Genomic DNA, 18,154 nt, shown 5'->3' with positions numbered 1-18,154 from the left:
GGTCCAGTGCAGTCATCTGGCTTGTACCTGTTTGCTGTTCGAAGAAGGTCATGTGGTTTTGCAAGCAGAGAGATCAAATAGGCTTTTTTCTAAGAGAGAGAGAGAGAGAGAGAGAGAGAGAGAGAGAGAGAGAGAGAGATGGCAAGCTGGCATCTTGTTGAAACCCCATTTTGAAGATGGGTTGTGTGTTCTCAGTTCAGCCTGTTGAAAAACTTTGTCGTCCATACAAGAGGAAATAGCTGGCTCGAGTGTTTCACCTGAAATAAGGGAAACAAAAGGAACTCAATGGTGACCTGCAGAAGAGGTTATCATTTGGAAAACCCTGATGGGTCGAATTTCTTTGGCAAGACCCCAAAGTGGCTGATCAGAGGGAATCAGTTTTTGTGTGTCCAATGAGCAAGAAATCCCTCTCTGAAACCAACAAGCGCCTTCCTGGAGGGTAAACATTTACTTTTAAGTACCAGAGCTTGGTGAAAATTCATAAATGTTGAATTCTGTGCACAGTATAAGAATTGATAAACACCGGTGAACTTGGAGTTGTTATTTATTGTGGTTTTTATTTCAAAGTAGGTTGGCAGGAGCCAACCGACCTCAGCACTTGTGTCTACAAGAAACTTGTGCCTACAAGAAACTTGTGCTTACCAGCGTCATCTTGTAGATACAATAGGCCCATACTTGTCCCAGCTGCCGAGGCCATTAATGGTAGACGGCTTTTTTGTTTCCTGCCTTTTTGCTGTAATAGGTAAATGGTGGGACACATTTATGGGCATTTTTACCCCAACGGCCATGGTAAAAACACCATTCTCACCGCCTGTCAGTGAGAGTACAGGATCTTTATGTTCCAGATCGGACGAAAGGCAAGACTAAAAGTTCAAGGGAGCCGTGGTTTTCTAGAAAAATTAGGAACGATTCAGGATAAAAGGGAGGCCCATGCTAAATATAAGAAACAAAAGATTGATGAGATGTATGATCCTTACTTAGATTGCAGAAAGAACCTCAAGAGGGAAATTAGAAAGGCAAAAAGAGGTATGAGGTGTCCATAGGAAATAAGGTGAAAGTGAATCCTTGGGGTTTTTACAGATACGTGAACAGTAAAAGGAGGGTTAAAGATAGGGTAGGTCCACTGGAAAATGGGAACGGTGGACGATGTGTTTGTGAGGAGCTGCATGAGATGGGGGAGATATTGAACAATTTTTTGCTCTTCTGTATTCACAAGGGAAAGGGACACTGGACTATGTGAGATAAATGAGGTGAATAGCTTAGTTATGGAAAGAATAGGGACTAGTAAAGAGAGGGTTTTGGAGCTTCCAGGGTCAATAGCGGAGGATAAGTCTCCTGGTCCTGATTGGATTTTTCCCAGGATGTTAAGGGAGGTCAGGGAACAAATAGCGGGGTCTCAGACAGTGATTTTTCAAAGATCACTGGAGGAGGGTCTGGTGTCGCAGGATTGAAGGGTTGTAAATGTAGTTCTGTTGTTGAAAAAAGGCAGTAGGTGGAGGCCAAGTAATTATCGGCCAGTAAGTTTGACTTCCGAGTGGGGAAGATTATGGATGGTATACTTCGAGATAGTATATACAAATATCTGGATAGGCAGGGATAGATCAGGGGCACCCAGCATGGGTTTGTGAAGGGAAAGTCATGTTTGACGAAACTTGTTGATTTGTTTGAAGAGTTGACAAGAAAAGTGGATGAAGGTAGGCTGGTTGATGAGATCTATTTGAATTTTAGTAAGGCTTTTGATAAGGTTCTGTATGTAAGGTTATTTAGGAAGGTTCAGTCACTAGGGATTAATAGATAGTGAGATGGGTTCAGAGGTGGCTGGGACATAGACAGCAGAGAGTCATGGTGGACAACTGTCTGTCAGCATGGAAGCCTGTGACGAGCGGTGTGTCTCAGGGATCGGTGCTGGGTCCCCTGTTGTTTATTATTTATATTCATGATTTGGATGAGGGTTGGTTAACTGGGTAAACAAATATTCAGACGATATGAAAATAGGAGGACTGGTGGATAGTGAGGAAGGTTTTCTTGGATTACAGGATTTGGTTTGTTTGTAAAAGTGGACTGAAAGATGGCAGATGGAATTTAATGTAGACAAGTGTGAGGTGCTGCATTCCGGAAAAAATAATATAAATAGAACCTATGCAGTTAAGGGGAGGGGGTCGAGGAATGAAGAGGAACAGAGGGATCTTGGAGTTATGGTACAGAGTTCACTGAAGGTGGATTCCCAGGTAGTCAGGGTTGTTAAGAAGGCATATGGCATGCTGGCCTTCATAAATCATAGCATAGACTAGCATTTAAGGCATTGGTGAGGCCAGGTTTGGAGAATTGTGTTCAGTTCTGGTTTCCAAATTATAGGAATGATATAGTTAAGGTGGAGAGGGTGCAGAGAAGATTTACAAAAATGTTGCCTGACTTACAACATCTAGAATACAAAGAAAGATCAAGGAGACTGCGACTTTATTCATTGGAACGTCGATGGTTGAAGGGAGTTATGATCGAAGTATTTAAAATTATGAAGGGAATAGATAGACTCGACATGAGTAGACTATTTCCTCTGAGGGTGGGGGGGGGTGGGGTTTGAACAAGAGGGCATGAGTTAAGGGTTAGGGGGCAAAACTTTAGGAGAAATGTTATAAGATGCTTATGTGGTGGTGGCAGAATGGAGTGATCTTCCAGAAGAGATAGTTGTGGCAGAGTCCTTTCTGTCATTGAAGAGAAGGTTGGATGTGTACATGGATATGAGGGGGTTGGAAGATATGGGCAGAGCGTGGGAAGGGGCTGGGGAATGGTTAGGGAGTGGAGTGGTTCATGTGAAATGGCATGGACTCGAAAGGCTGATATGGCCTGTTTCCGTGCTGTAAATTGTCATATGGTTATATGTGCCAGGCTCCACGAGACAAGGTGGGACATCATGAAGTGTTTGCTGCCGGCAGGTTTAAATTAAGCCCCGTGAGTATCCCACACTTTCCGGCAGGAGACTCCACAGATCAACGTGCCATTCCTCGGCACGCTGCACCAAGCGCAATCCATTAAATGGGTGAGTACACAGCTGTCTGTCTTATGGTTTAACGCACCAACTGAAGAACTCTTATTCTGCCTTGTCTCACTGACCAGCATCCAGTCCAGAGCCTGTCAACACCCTCGTATCCCTGAACTTGTCCAAATTCTTCAATGCTAACATGGAGCTCACATTTCTTCATGTAGCTGGCAGCTTGTTCCACTCTCCCACCACCTTGTGTGGAGAAGCTCCCCCTCATGTTTCCACTAAACTTTTCCCCTTTCATCCTTAGCCCATGTATTAAGGACTTCTCCAAGAGGCAGAGTCTCAAGAAAACAATCTCTATCCTCAAGGACCCTCGCCACCCAGACCAGGCCTTCTTCACACTGCTATCACCAAGGAAACAGGTGCAGGAGCCTGAAGACAAACATCCAATGGTACAAACACAGCTTTTCCCCCTCTTCCAATCAAATTTCTGAATGGACAAGGAACCACAGTCACTCCCTCACTTATTCTTCATTTTGCACAAATGGATTTCTTTTTTTAAAATGTTATTTAGAACAATATTTGCACCTGTGTTGTTGCCACAAAATGACAAATTTTGTGACATGTTAATCACAATAAATTTTTAATTCTGAACACTGCGCATAGATCGGAAAACAATCATAGCTCAAAAAACAATTTTAAAAGATGATTTAACTATTTCCATGCACCCTCCCCTTTTACGTCTATTTTTCTAAACCCAATCCATGATCGAAACATATCCACTTAACCCAACCCATATTTCTTCTACCATTCAAAGCACTCAGTAATACACCAAGGCAGTTAAATAAAAACTCAATGCTGGAAATACTCAGCAGGTCATCTACTGGAAAAATAATCGGAGTTAAAACCTTCAGGTCGATAACCTTTCACTGGGATTCAGAAAGATGATCAAACAAACCTGATTCTCTTTGCTGAGAAAAAGAAGAGGGGAAATAACAAAGTGAATATTTGGGATGAAAAGCCCGAGCAGCAGAAATGGCAGTGATGCTGGATGAGTGGAGTCGACTCGCTGATTAGCACATCTGCCTGGATGGAGGAGTAAAAGATAAACAAGACAAACATGATGCCGTCACTGTGAGGTACAATGTGACAGCATCAGAGAATTTGAAATGAAGGAATGGTGAAAATACTTGTTTTTGGATTAATGTGACAAAATTTGACCTGATGAAAGAAAACAAATTGTTTTGCTCTGCCAGAACTCTCTAGATCAAGGGGCACAATAAAATAGTCTAGAAGGCAACATTATGAAATTGAACAGAGAAGTTATACAAATCGGCAGCAAGAGATAAAACACAGTTACATAATTCCATGAAAGTGGTGTCACAGGATGACAGGGTTCTAAAGACAGCTTTTGTCATCTTGGCCTTCATTAATTAACATATAGAAAATAGGTTATGGTGAGGTTGTATAAGATGTTGGTGGGGCCAAATTTGGAGTATTGCATGCAGATCTGATCAACGAGCTACAGGAATGGTATTAGTAAGATTGAAAGAGTGCAGAGAAGATTTACTAAGACGCTGCCAGGTCTTCAGGAGTTGAGTTACAGGGAAAGGTTGAACAGGTTGGGACTTTATTCCTTGGAGTCTCGAAAAATGAGTAAGAGATTGCTTAAAGTGGCATATGAATGGGAAAAAAGGCTGAGAAAGACTGCAGTGGACCCAATTGTGAAGGAAAAATGTTACTTGAAAAAAATTGTCATTTGTCCATTTCCTCTGGAGTTATGAAATCACACACAGAACAAGTCAATGACGTACAATTAAAAGAGTGGTTTTCAAACTTTTTCTTTCCAATCACATACCACATTAATTAATACCTTACTAACAGAGAACTTCTGGCACAGGGATTTAGTGGAATATGAGCCGGTGTTGGGGAGAGGGGGAGGCGGGGAGGTGGAGTTTGAAAATCACTGCTCCAGATGAAAAGGTTTCTCCATCTCTGTTTTAAGCAGACATCCTTTTATTCTGAGGTTGTGCCCACTGGTCCTAAACTTTCCCACTACTGGCAAAATCCTCTCCATATAGCCCTTTCACTATCAGATTTCAATGAGGTCCTGCCTCATCCTTCTAAACTCGGGCGAGTCCAGGCCCAGAACCATCAAATGCTCCTCCAACATTATTCTTCTCATCCCCAGGGTCATTCTTGTAAAACAAGTCTGGGCCATCACATCCTCTCTTAGAAATGGGGCCTAAAATTGCTCACAACACTTACGAGATCAGGACAACCAGAAGGTGGTCACGGGATGGAAGACAGCTACAGGACTGCCTCGAGTCCTTGGATTGGATGGTGTTCAAGGATCAGCTGAGGGGAGGGGGGGGTCATAGAAAGAGGGCATCGGAAAATGACGTGAGAAGACACCTCTCCCTGACTGAACTGTTCAATACTCGAACTGTAGTGACTTTTTTGACTTTATCAATGTTTTGAACAGTAATTTACTACAGTAGGATTCTGGAAATGAGGAAAGGAAAAAAGCAGTGTTGGGCACGACCAGTTGCCCCAATAATCACAGAGACAAAGACTGAGTGGAACGATAGGCTTTATTCCACACAAGACTGCAGACCCGGGTCCAAGTGAGGAAAGTGAAGGGAAGGAAGAGGTGGCTCAACCTTTATTGCCTGGGTCACAGGGGAGGAGTTCAGGGAGGAGTCTAGGAGAGGATGTCATCAGGAGGGGGTGGGGGGGCAGCCCGTGCCTGTACTGGTCAGTACATACAATACCATATCATAACAAGGAACTTAGAAAAAAACTAGATTGTCAACTTGTGAAAAGTACAGAAGAAGCAAGGCCGACCTTCCAGAAGGAACCTCAAGACCAGTTAGACATGGATCTGAAGCCTCAATGTATCAGTCGGGAGCAGCTGGAAGAAACGTCTATATCCTCTGCACATCCGGAGATGCAAGATAGCACCGAGATCTTTGGCCGGGCCAGGAGGAGCACGAGCCAGGTTTGACTAAGTAGAGTGGGGCGTGAGTGCCCGAATGCAAGCACGAGTTACCAGGAAGGGGACTGCCTGTACGCAGTGGCGCATCTGAAGATGTTCTCGCTTGAAAGAATTTCTGGATCTGATCCACAGTCTGGCTGCCAGGTAGGACGTGGAAGGGAAGAGGTGGAGGAGGACAACTCAGAAGTTCGAGAAGAAGAAGAGCAAGAATGACTACTTGCTGCAGTTGGACTCACTGAAGGAAGGCCTTAGGCTTTAAGAACATCTCCTTCTCCAATGAAAGCTGTTGTTTTACCACAGACACCTTCCCCAGTCTTCAAGGCCCCTGTAACAGGGATGGAAGTCAACTTCATGTCTACAGAACTGATCCAACCAAGTGAAAAGATTATGTCTTCTGTGAACTAAGGTTTTGAAACTTTAAATGATCAATTTGCTGTTATAGAGGAAATAAATGGCTGGTATGTGTGAAGAAATTACATCTATTCAAGTTAATATTAATAAGAGTTTAACAGCAGACAATGGACAAGATCAATTTAAGAGGATAGAAGAAGTTTTTATTGACTGTAAGGACTGTGTGGACCATTATACGGAGAGAATGGATCATATTGAGGATTTATTTACAGGCTGGGATGCCAAGAAGAGAGATTTGTTACAAAACATTGATTAGTTGGAAAATCAAAGTTCAAAAAGCTCGCCATGATCAAAGCCCTATGATGTATCAAGGAAATAGGGTTTTATTTTATGCTGATTTAAGTCAGGAGATTATTAAGTGACAGAAAGAGTTTAATCTGGTCAAAGCAGTGCTGTGGAAGAAAGGGTATAAGTTTACTTTCGGTATCCATCGGTATTTAAGGTGATTTATGGGCCAGATCAGTCTCAATGATTTGAGTGTCCTTTTGGTGCATTAAATTTTCCGAATTCCTTCCCAAACTTTAAGAAATCGATGGGGAAAATGCCTGAGGTTAAGGTTAAGATTGGGAAGGGAACAGGAATTGGTGAGTGATGTTGAAGATGAAGCTCAAGCTCAATATAGGTGTTATCACTGGGATGACTGATGGGTTTTAATGTTCGGTTGGGGGGTGGTGGTCGTCTCTGCTACTTCTAAAGTCATCTGCCACTTGTGGAATTAACTGCACCTGGTTCACAGAGGGGGATCCGACTCTTATACTCGTAGGTTTTTTACAGGATTTTCTTCTTTCAAAAGGTGGGGTTTGGGTTTTTTTAATATATATATATATAATTGTAATTGCTGTGTTAAGTGTCAATCTCAGGAAGAAATTAAGTTATGGCTCATTTAAATTTTGTGATCTTTAATGTTAAAGGACAATAATCCGATTGAAAGGAAGGGAATATTGGCATATATAAAGAAAAGGAAGGTTGATCTTGCTTTTTTGCAAGAAACTCATTTGTCTGAGAAAGAACATATGAAATTGAAAATAGATTGGGTCGGACATGTTTTTCATCTCCATTTAATTCGAAAGCTCGAGGTGTTGCTACTTTGGTTCATAAGAAGATACCGTTTCAGTTGGAATCATTCTCTGCCACATCATTCTCTCGAAGACAATCAAGATAACTGACCTGTTCGTGGAGCACTGTGCCTGGACTCAGATTCACAAACTCACCTGGCAATGTCACCATACAGCCATTGACTAGCTCTATCACTAAACATCCATGATCTGCCCTAACAGCAGTAGACATGCAAAGGAGAACCATGGCCAAACGTTCGCTCCATGTAGATGCATTGCCACCTGCTTTCGATTGTCAATTAAAATTCTCAAAGAAGCTGTTGGCCTGAAATGCTTAGCGATAGTTCAGGTCGTGCCCAGATGATTAGTGAGAGCTCGGACCAATGCTGATTCGAACTGAGACCTTTGATCTGTTGTAATAGTGCCCAGAACATCAAAAGATGGAATCCAATGATCCACAAAAGCCCAAGCAATTGTCTCTGCAGAGATGCCAATGTTAGGAATTACATCCTGCCACCTGGTAGTCCAGTCCTCACACGTGAGCAGATAAGTATATTGCTGAGATGGCGGAAGTGGACCTTCCAAGCCACAAGGTGCACGTGCTGGAAATAGGAATCCAAAACAACAAAATCATCCAGCTTGAATTTCATGTGCCTGGAGACTTTAGGGTGTTGACCCAGCAAGCGAGTCCTTGCCCGTAATCCAACATTCTATTTAACACAAAGCCAGGTAAGATGTTCCTTAACCAGTTTGATTGATGCTCTTCTACCAGGAACAGATAGATTGTGAAGAGAAAATCCCCTGCCTCATAGCCGCTACACAAACGGCAGAGTCCTTCCTGTTGGGGGAAAAAAAAAACACAGACCAACTTTTCACCCGATTCATCCAGGGTCACATCTTGAAGATGGAGACCAGAGTTGATCTGGTTTCACCTGATGTAATCGGCATCAGTGTGCTGTGCATGAGCCATGGCAGTGAAATCGATGGCAATAGTTGTATGTAATGTCGCGCCTGGATAAGGCACCAGCCACAGCATTCACCATTCCTCAGATGTGCTGTGTGTCCGATGAAAATTGTAGGATGAAGTCCAAGTGCCAAATCTCTCTGGGCAAGTAGAGATGTGTGCTTGTACTTACAGTATGCATAAGAGGCTGGTGGTCTGTATAAATGGTCAAAGGATGACCTTCCAATAAAGAGCTGAAATATTGAATTGGAAATTGGGATTCTAGAGAGAATTACAAAGAAATTTATTTCAAAATTGTATCTACTATTTCAAGAGGAATCTCCAAACCCAGACTTGAATAAATCAAAAGAAAGATGGGAATTGGATTTGGGAACTGAAATTGACCCTTTTTGCTGGTCTGACATTTGTTGGGACAGTAATTAATGTTTTCGATAGATTAGTTAATTACAAATTTATTCATCAATTATATTTAATGCTACATCAATTAATTTATTCCAATTTTTTCAAATTTATGTTTCAGATGTGGCACAGAAATTGGTACGTTTATACATTCTCTGTGGTCATGTCTGAAGGTGACATCATTTTGGAAAGATGTCGGCAAGTTTTTGGAACAAATTATAAAACTCTTTTCCATTAACACCTGAGCTTTTACTTTTGGGAAATGTATATGATTTGGAAGACTAATTCAAGATCTCAAAAAACAATTAATTATTTTTATAAGTTGCATTGGCAGTGACCAGGAGATGTATAGCAATTCCATGGAAATCTGAATCCCATCTTAAAATTGATTGTGGGGAAATGCAAAATTGTATTCTCTTAGCAAAGGTGACTTATAATATTAGAAGTGGATATGATACATACTTCAAAATACAGAATCCATATTTAGATATTATGGGTTTGGATATTTGATGTTTTCACTTCTCCACCCCACCACTTTACTTTAATCTTAATGGTTGAACCTTATCATGTTGGTTTAAATCTAATATTTTATTAATATCTTGCCTTTCCTTTTGGGAGGGAATAGTTAATACAGTAGCTTTGCACCTGGATCTGTATTTTTTTATTTTTTTCTCTTCTCACTTTTGTGTACAGTAAAATCATTTATTTTTTATTCTATTTTGATCAATGTATCATTTGGATACGATTCTGTTATTATATTGAACTGTATACAAAACTATAAATTTAAAAAAAACCTGAAATGTTTCACTGCGAGATAGATAGCTAAGAGTTCTTGCCCAAATGTACAGTACTTTGCCTGAGCCAGTGACCGCTTGGGTGAAACAAAACACCAGAGGTTCTAATTGCCCACAGACTCGTTGTTCGAACACTACTCCCACAGCACTGACAGATACATCTGTGGTAAGAGAGCAAGGCCTTGGGCATTTGATGTACAAGCTTAGAAGTGTTCACATCATGGAAAGTATAAACAGCATCGTCTCCCAAAGTTAATGTCTTTTTGAAGCAGACATCAGATCCTTTGAGTCGTTCAGCAAGAGGTAATAGAGATGCTGCAGCATTCACCAGGGAACAGCAATAAAAATTCATTGTACCTAAAAACCATCAAAACTGGCCAAACATAAAGGGGGGGGGTTTGGAAATTCTCAAATTCTATACACTTTCCATTCATCAATCAAAATACCATGTTTCATAACTCTAGGTCCCAACAATACAAGATCAGAAGCACCAGAAACACTTTTCTGGGATTGATCACGATGCCACATTCCTCAAGCCTTGGAAACAATGAGATAAGGTGGCTCTTGTGCTCCTCTTCATCCACACTTACAACCAGAATCTCCTCGATCAACACAAGCACCAAAAAAAACCCAAGGCCAGTGAGTTCATGGTCCATGAACCACTGGAACGTCTGAGCTGCATTCCATAGACCGAATGGTATTCTCAGAAACTCAAACATGCCGAATGGGAGCATCACTGCTGTCTTCGTGACATCCGAAGACTCAAATGGAATCCAATAGTAAGGACGTACTAGATCTATTTTAGCAAATGCATATTTGCCGTGGAGGTTTGCTGAGAAGTCTTATAAACTTGGAATATTGTATCAGTCAGGCACAGTGGAATTGTTCAGGGGACGATCATCTCTGCAAGGCCGCCAATCCCTAGTTTTTATCAGAACCATATGCAACCGTGAAGCACAGCAGCTGTCAGATCTGTGGACTACGCCCAACTCTTGCCAATCCAAGCTTGCGATTTTGATAATCCGGGGGTATTACAAGACTGCGTCTCATAGACCCTGCCTTTATATGGTGGCTTATTGCATGTCTGCACACCATTATAATGGGGTCACAAGGTGAGGGAAACACTTGAGCAAGGTTTGGAAAGGGCAGGAGCCAGGTTGAAGGCTTGTCAGGCAGCAGATGGCATTGGAAGGACAACAAATGCAGCTCACTTGCATTCAAGAGCTGCAGTCCACATAACAGCATTTTTCTCAAATACATCACTGAAAAATGTGACAAGAAATCTACTCCCAAATTGGAATTTGCCACATTTACAACAGAAAACCCACCCAAAATGATGTGAAGCTGAAATAAAATGCGAGTGACCTCTGGCCATGTTTGAATAAGAGAATCATTTCTAGCTGAAAGAACACATGACATATTAGAAAATCTACGTTCCTCAGGGGTTGGAGGGACCGGCACTGCTCCAAAGTGACAGATAGTTTTGGAGTTTTACATAGAGATGACAAACTAATAACCTACTCTAACAACTGCCTAGAATTTTACCTTCATTTTTCTCAGTTAGCTCAAATAATCTCTCTCAAATGAGAACAAGATCCCAAGACAAAGGAACAGAACCAGGCCACAAGGCCCATCGAGTCTGTTCTGTAAACTGACACGAAACTACTTTACACTCCTTCCAATTTCCGGACTTTTCCCATATCACTTCATGCCCTAACTAACGAGATACTTGTCTATTTCTTGTTTAAATACTCCCAGCGATCTGGCTTCCACTACTGTATGCGGCAGCGGTTCAACAGATCCCCGACCCTCTGGAGAAAGAAGTTCTTCCTAATCTCTGTTTTATATGTATAACCTCTAATTTTCTTCTCCTCGATTCACGCACCAAGGGAACCACCTTTCCCGCATCCACCCTATCTAAACCTTTCAATATACAAAATGCCTCCATGAGATTTCTTCTTTAATTTCCTGTACTCCAATGAATACAACCCAAGAGCTGTCAAACACTCCTTGTACGTTATCCTTTCCATTTTGGGAATCATCCTAGTCATTCTCCTCTGCACCCTCTCCAACAACATCACATCCTTTCTCAGATAGGGGGCCAAAAACTGCACACAGTACTCGAAATGAGGTCTCACCAGTGCCCCATAGAGCCTCATCAACACCTCTTTACTCTTGTACACTATTCCTCTTGAAATGAATGCCAACATAGCATTCGCTTTCTTCATTACTAATTTCACCTGGTCATTAACTTTTAGGTTTCCTTGCACAAGGACACCCAGGTCCCTTTGCACATCCAAGGTCTGAGTTTTCATCCCATCCAAATAGTATGCTTCCTGTTTATTTCCACTGCCAAAATGTACAACTGTATATTTCTCGGTGTTAAATCTCATCTGCCATCATTTTGCCCAGTTTCCTAATCTGTCTGTATCCTTCTGCAACTTTACGGTTTCTACACTTCCTACTCTGTCCCCTATCTTCGTGAGCTCCGCAAATTTGGCTACAAAACCATTTAAACCACAATCCAAATCATTAATTCCTTTTTCCTTGGAATATATCTATCCTGCATTCCTTTTATTACTGCCACATGCCATTCTAGAATCGATCATTACTGAACCTGAACATGTTTATTGTGATGAACATCTTCTAATAAATGTTCTGGGTTTAATTTTTTAAATCATGTTGTGGTTCCTCTTCATCACCTCTTTGGAAGCTGAATTCACAAAATTTTCCAAATATTTTTTCAGCAATAATTCTGTGGTACAGAGGATTACTCATCTTTCCTAGAGGTTAAAAGTTGCATTTTGATTTTGTTGTCTCAACTGAACATTGTACAAGGTGAAGGCTGATTAAAATGGATTCAGTAATGATGGCCTTCAAACTTTGCATTATTGCTGTGGCTACACAGCTTGAATGATAACTGCTGTTCTACAGGGAATTAACTCATGGAAATGTTCTAAATACATTCATTGGAGATAGACCTCTGTGAAAAGTTTACTGCCCATCGGCAACAATCCTTGAAAAGAGATGAATCATCACCCAACAGAGCAGCCCAGGAATTGGCCATTTGGTGAACAATGTCTGTGGTGACCATGATGCTCATTTAAATTAATCCCATCTGTCAGCACATGGTCCATACACATCACCCATTCCCTCTTGTTCATGTGCCCAACCAAATGCCTCTAAAATCGAGGTGATTTCACCACTATCCTGGCAGCGTGGGCCAGACCCCCACCTCACTGTGCGAAACCCTGTCTCACTTCTCTCCTTTTTCCCTCTCATGTTCAATATGGGCATCATAGTTTTTTTACATCTCCCACGGGGGTGGGGGTAGAAGAAATCTACTCTCTCCATGATTACAATAATTGGATAAATTCCAACCTGGTCATCTCTCAGCCTCCAATGCTCCAGAGAAAACTATCCAAATTTGTCCAACCTCTCCTCAGACCCAATGCTCTTCACCAAGCAAGCCCCTGATGAACTCCTTTTGTCATGCAGCAACTAGATTTGCAGAAAATACTCATAATTTGGCCTAATCACATTTAAACTTCATGCCCTGCTCAATGAAGAATACTTTCTTTAACACCCTACACTTATGTTGCCTCTTTCAAAGAGCTTGCGCTTGCACCCCAAGATCCCTCATTGCAACACTACTACAACTCTTCTCAAAGTGCAAGACACTTGTCTCAATTAAACTCCATCTGCCATTTCTCTGCCCACATTTATTTGTCATCTGGTTTGGAAGGGAGAATACGAGGGCGACTGGGTGAATCAGCAGGAGAGAGAGTGAAACCTGTGGAGGGGGGAGGTCGTGGGCAGGTTACATGATTTTGGAAAATTCCATATGCATACTATCGATTCACAAATGCAATAAGACATGGTTCCTCTGGATTTGACCTCACCCTGACAATGGAGGAGGCAGAAGACAAAGGTCAGTGTGGGAATGGAATGGAACTTAAAATGGCTTGTGACCATGACCCAAGATGGCCATTGTGATCAAAGTGGAGGCGCTCAGCCAATCTGTCATTTACTCTGCATTGGGTTTCCTGCCACAGAGGGCACAGACATGGTTGGAGGAGGTGTTTGTGAAACTTTACCCTGCATGAGAATCGCTGGATGGTGGTGACTGATGCAGATTGCAGGAGAAAATGCCCGAGGACAGGGAGGAATTAGGAGTCTGTAATTAGTTGAAAGATCCTACTGCAAGATTCACCACCAATGTGTAGGAAAGCAGCTTCAGTCTATTCTCCCTCTCAGAAAGATTTAGTTAATAAACAAAACAATCTTTCAGCACAGCCAGGGGAAAAAGGGCTCTTAATTTAGTCTTACAATCCACAGACTTTTAAATTACCCACCGTAAATGACTCAAAATTCAATTTGAGATTCACTTCTGGTGGAAGTATAAGAGCCGCTGTCTTGCTTAATCAGATTAGCCTTATTCTGAGTTTCCATTTTGACTTTCACACCATCAAATGCAAGCCTCAGTTTTTGTTCCCCAACTATTTTCTATCCTTACCCACTTTTCAACCACACCTACTTGAAATTGGAACAAACAACAACTAATATTTCCATGTATAAATCATATACAAAATAATTTACCCACATTTTCACATCACTGTAGCCACTGAGGGATAACTTCTGCCCATCAGGAAACTGCACCAGCCACTACAGGGTGCTATTTACCTTGGTGTTACTGACTCTTTTCCAGTGTTACTTTCAGACATCATGACATATTCAACATGCACAATATTTATTTTCTTACTGACCAGAACTAGAAAGCATTGTGTAAAAATGTGAAAAGCTCAAGTCAAACAGGAGATACAAACTTTTGACTGCAATGTTGCTGTGCAAATTTGCTACATTATTGAAGTCTCACAGAGCTTACAATAGATATTCAAAGTCAAGCAATAACAGAATATTACAGCACGGTACAAGCCCTTTGGCCCATGATGTTGCATTGATCTTGATATTTCTAACAAAAAAATAATACCCTGTAGCAGCTACTGCGGAAGATGCTACTAAATAAAGGCAAACATATACAAAGGTTGTCAACTCAAGAGTGGTTTATTGCAGACATACACGGACCTTTTATTCCCTGCCTGTCAATGAGAACATTAGTGAACACCTTCCGGTCCACAGGACCTGCAGGTTAAAGGTACAAGCCATTAGTGTCCCGTGCCTTTAGACAGGGGCTTCATCTGATCCACTCACTGTACTTTGGTGCCCAGCACTGTTAGCCCGCGACGTCTCAGGTAAGTGTGTGAACTGATGGTGGCGGTGTGTCTGCTACAACCCTGTTTTTCTTTCACCCATGTATGCCTGTCTTAGAGTCTCTTAAATGCATGATATTGTAATAAATAAATATATTTGGAGAATTTGGTAATATTTTGGATTTTGGTAAGATTTAGAGTAGGTTACATACATACACACACATACATCTTAAAACATCTTATTTGAAAGATTGAATAAATATTGAAGATCACTGGAGAATGTTATGGACATTCAAATGTAGGTGTTAATCGAACTGATTTCATAAAATTAATGACCATTGTTTGGAAATGGAGCTAGGATATCTACAAGTACTTTTTTGCAGGGTGCTTAGAGGAAAGTCACACCTGGGTTTTGTTTATCTAACAACAGCTTGAGCAGAAGAAAGAACTCCTGTTGTTTGGAATATGAGGAATGGAACTCTGTAGTAGCTTGCAGAAAGAAGTTACCACCTGGAAGATCCTGACGGGGCAATTTTCATCAGCCAGATATTGAGGTGACTAATGAAGGTACCTTAGTTGTGGAAATCCTGGAACAACAAATCACTCTCTGCAAACACTACAAGAACCTTCCTGAACGGAAAACATTTACCTTTTGAACACCAAAACCTGGTGAAATTTAGAAATGTTCAATTCTGTGCACAGCAGAAGAATTGCCTGCATCCAGAGAACTTGGAAGAAGGAGAAGTGAGATTGAACTGTGAACCAAATAACTTTTCTTAAATTTAAACACATTACAAACATGTGTGCTTAGAATTTGAAGGGGGCTCATTTGGGTTAGTTAAGTATAGAGTTAAGTTAAAGTTTCATTCTATTTTCATGTTTAAATTTGATTAAAAATAACTTCTGTTTTAAAAATGACTTGACTTGGTGAATGTCTATTGCTGCTGGGTTTTGGGATCCGATGGGCTCTTAACAATATTTACTTGGATAATGACATTGGGCCTGTTCAAAGTAGGAAATGGCTTCTACCAGCAGGAGTTTCTATTAGACAAAAAATATTGATCGGTGTCTGGCCACATACGTTTCCTAAAAATTAATACCCTCTCCCTCCCTAAACCACATTCAGCCCCATGACATCTTTCTACGTTGCATTACTGGGACCACCAAGGACCTGACCCATTTCCCATCTCTCCTTGCAATGCCAATATGGCAGCTGCCATTAAGAACTGACAAATCACATTTTAATTCAGCAAGCAAGATGAAAATCATCCTTAAAAAGAAGGGTGAACAAACCTTCCTAATCTTGTCACATCATTTCTATTTCAATTCCCATGGGGCATGAGCAAAAAATGTCCCATCTATTGGCTCACCAAATTATGAGTAAAATCATGATCCCTGTTCATGAAAACCCATAACCTTCAATGTTACACAGATAATCTAAGGAGAATTCTGTAATAAAGTTGAATGAAACATTAAAAGAATTTCCCCCTTATAAACACTGAGATTGTAGTGCGCCAAGAGACCGGGTGAGCAAAAAGAGGTCAAATCGTTGCAACACTCGGATAGTCCAAGATGGCACGGACTCCCATTAGCTGCTGAGAAAGAGCCCGCTCCTAGCACCATGTATGGGCTGAGGAGCCCTACACTTCCACGTAGCGGCATCCAACTGGAGAGTGATGCCACGATGCAATGACGTAAAGCTGGAAGTCGGGGGATACGTCACCAGAAATGGGTGGGCCAGCGAGCACACGTGGGGAATTTAAAACAGTAAAGCCAGTCTTTGTTTTACACTCACCTTGGGTGTCTCTTTATTTGGTAGTGCTGCCACAGTGGATGCTGCAAGGTGATAACTTCTTACTTGCTGCAACCAAACAGGTCTGCAAGATACACCAACCTAAATAGAAAACATGACCAGAAATCCCAGAGATCATAAATTCAAAAGGATTGGTGAAATCTTTACTCTGTATTGTTAACACCAAAGTCCCTATATTTTCAAGGCATTCGGACAAGTAACTGAGAAACATTACATTTTAAACTCATGGTACGTGAGGATCAGAAGGATTGGAGCATTATTGTTCAAGTGACTAAACTTTAAAAAAATAACATCTAACTTTATGAAGAATGTGATACTACAACAGGAAAAACTGATAGAATTAGACTCATTCTATGAGCATTGGGAAGCAAATAAAAATGGATTGGTTTTCCATCCCTTCCGAAGCGACCCAATGACCCCGACACGTCCTCCCCGACCTGTGACCGTAGTGGAGTTCAAAGGTCCCACGATGGACGCAAGTCGGAGTTTTCCCGCGTAGGAGGAGCCCTGAAGTCTTCGAGCCTATTTTAAAAATCAAATGATTTGACAAACGAGAACAGAGACACAGGACACGTAAAACCCAACAAGTGCGGATTGACTTTGTGATTCAGTTTCTCAGGGTCCATCGGCTGGGGGGCAGCCATCTTAATTTCTGTGCGCATGCGCGATTTGTCAGTTGGCGCTTCCGCAAAGGCTTTGCTGAGTGGCCCTCAGTCGGCACGTGCGTATCAGCCGCACATGCGCGCACCCAACGCCAAGTCACAAATCTACCGCGCATGCGCCAACCAGACTTCGAAAATTTCTTCTTGCCCCTCTCACGCCCCTTCCCGCTGCCAGTTACCCCACGGCCTCCGGCCTCGCCCTGTCCGCGCCATCAGGCTTCCCACCGACCCCTCAGCTCCACCCAAACACCCCGCCGGTACCGGCCGCTCCCGGGTGGGGCCCGGCGGGCTGCGGGTCGCCCATTTTCCCTGGACCGCGCGGCTGAGGAATGTCCCGGCGCCGACGCCAACTTTTTCCCATTCGCGCCCGCGGCCACGCGACGGACCCCGAGCAGACGACGTCGCCCCCAACGTCCCGCCTCCTCACAGCAGGAGCCAATCAGCCCGCGAACCCGCCCATTAATCCAACCCTACTCCAGCGTCTCATCCAATAGTGGCTTCACCGAATCAACACTGAGCTCGCGCAACTGAAGGAACCAATCAGCGAGCGACCGAACACACAGGCGCACCCAATCAGCATCGCAAGACAGAAAGCAGGGAGTCGAAGGAGCAGGAGACCCTTCTGCCATTCCATTTCATACTACCCCAACAACTCAATCAAATCCTTGGGAAACACAGGATCACTTTGTCCTGGCTCCAGGATTCCTCTGATCTTAAGAAATACATTGTACGCCAATTGCAAGGGAGATTATTTATTCTCAATCTTTCCTTCATATTTATTACCACTTCCAATTTAATGTCTGCTACTTTTTTCAAAGTATCTACATCTAAGTTCAATGCATATGATCCCTCTACGAATGTGTAG

The 18,154-nt window shown here is 42.2% G+C and overlaps 1 long non-coding RNA gene across 1 annotated transcript in view; it reads right to left on the bottom strand.

Moving 5' to 3' along the window:
- LOC138745265 (uncharacterized) overlaps nt 1-16,703 on the bottom strand; it is an 83,038-nt gene extending 66,335 nt beyond the window's left edge. The window contains exon 1 of the long non-coding RNA XR_011346115.1: nt 16,610-16,703. This is a non-coding gene — a long non-coding RNA (uncharacterized lncRNA). The remainder of the gene's footprint in view (nt 1-16,609) is intronic.
- Nucleotides 16,704-18,154: the final 1,451 nt, after the last annotated feature.

Source organism: Narcine bancroftii, chromosome 11, assembly GCF_036971445.1.
Source record: "Narcine bancroftii isolate sNarBan1 chromosome 11, sNarBan1.hap1, whole genome shotgun sequence".
Classification (NCBI taxonomy): domain Eukaryota; kingdom Metazoa; phylum Chordata; class Chondrichthyes; order Torpediniformes; family Narcinidae; genus Narcine; species Narcine bancroftii.
The sequence above is the reverse complement of the archived record's forward strand: the minus strand, read 5'-3'. Positions and strand labels throughout refer to the sequence as shown.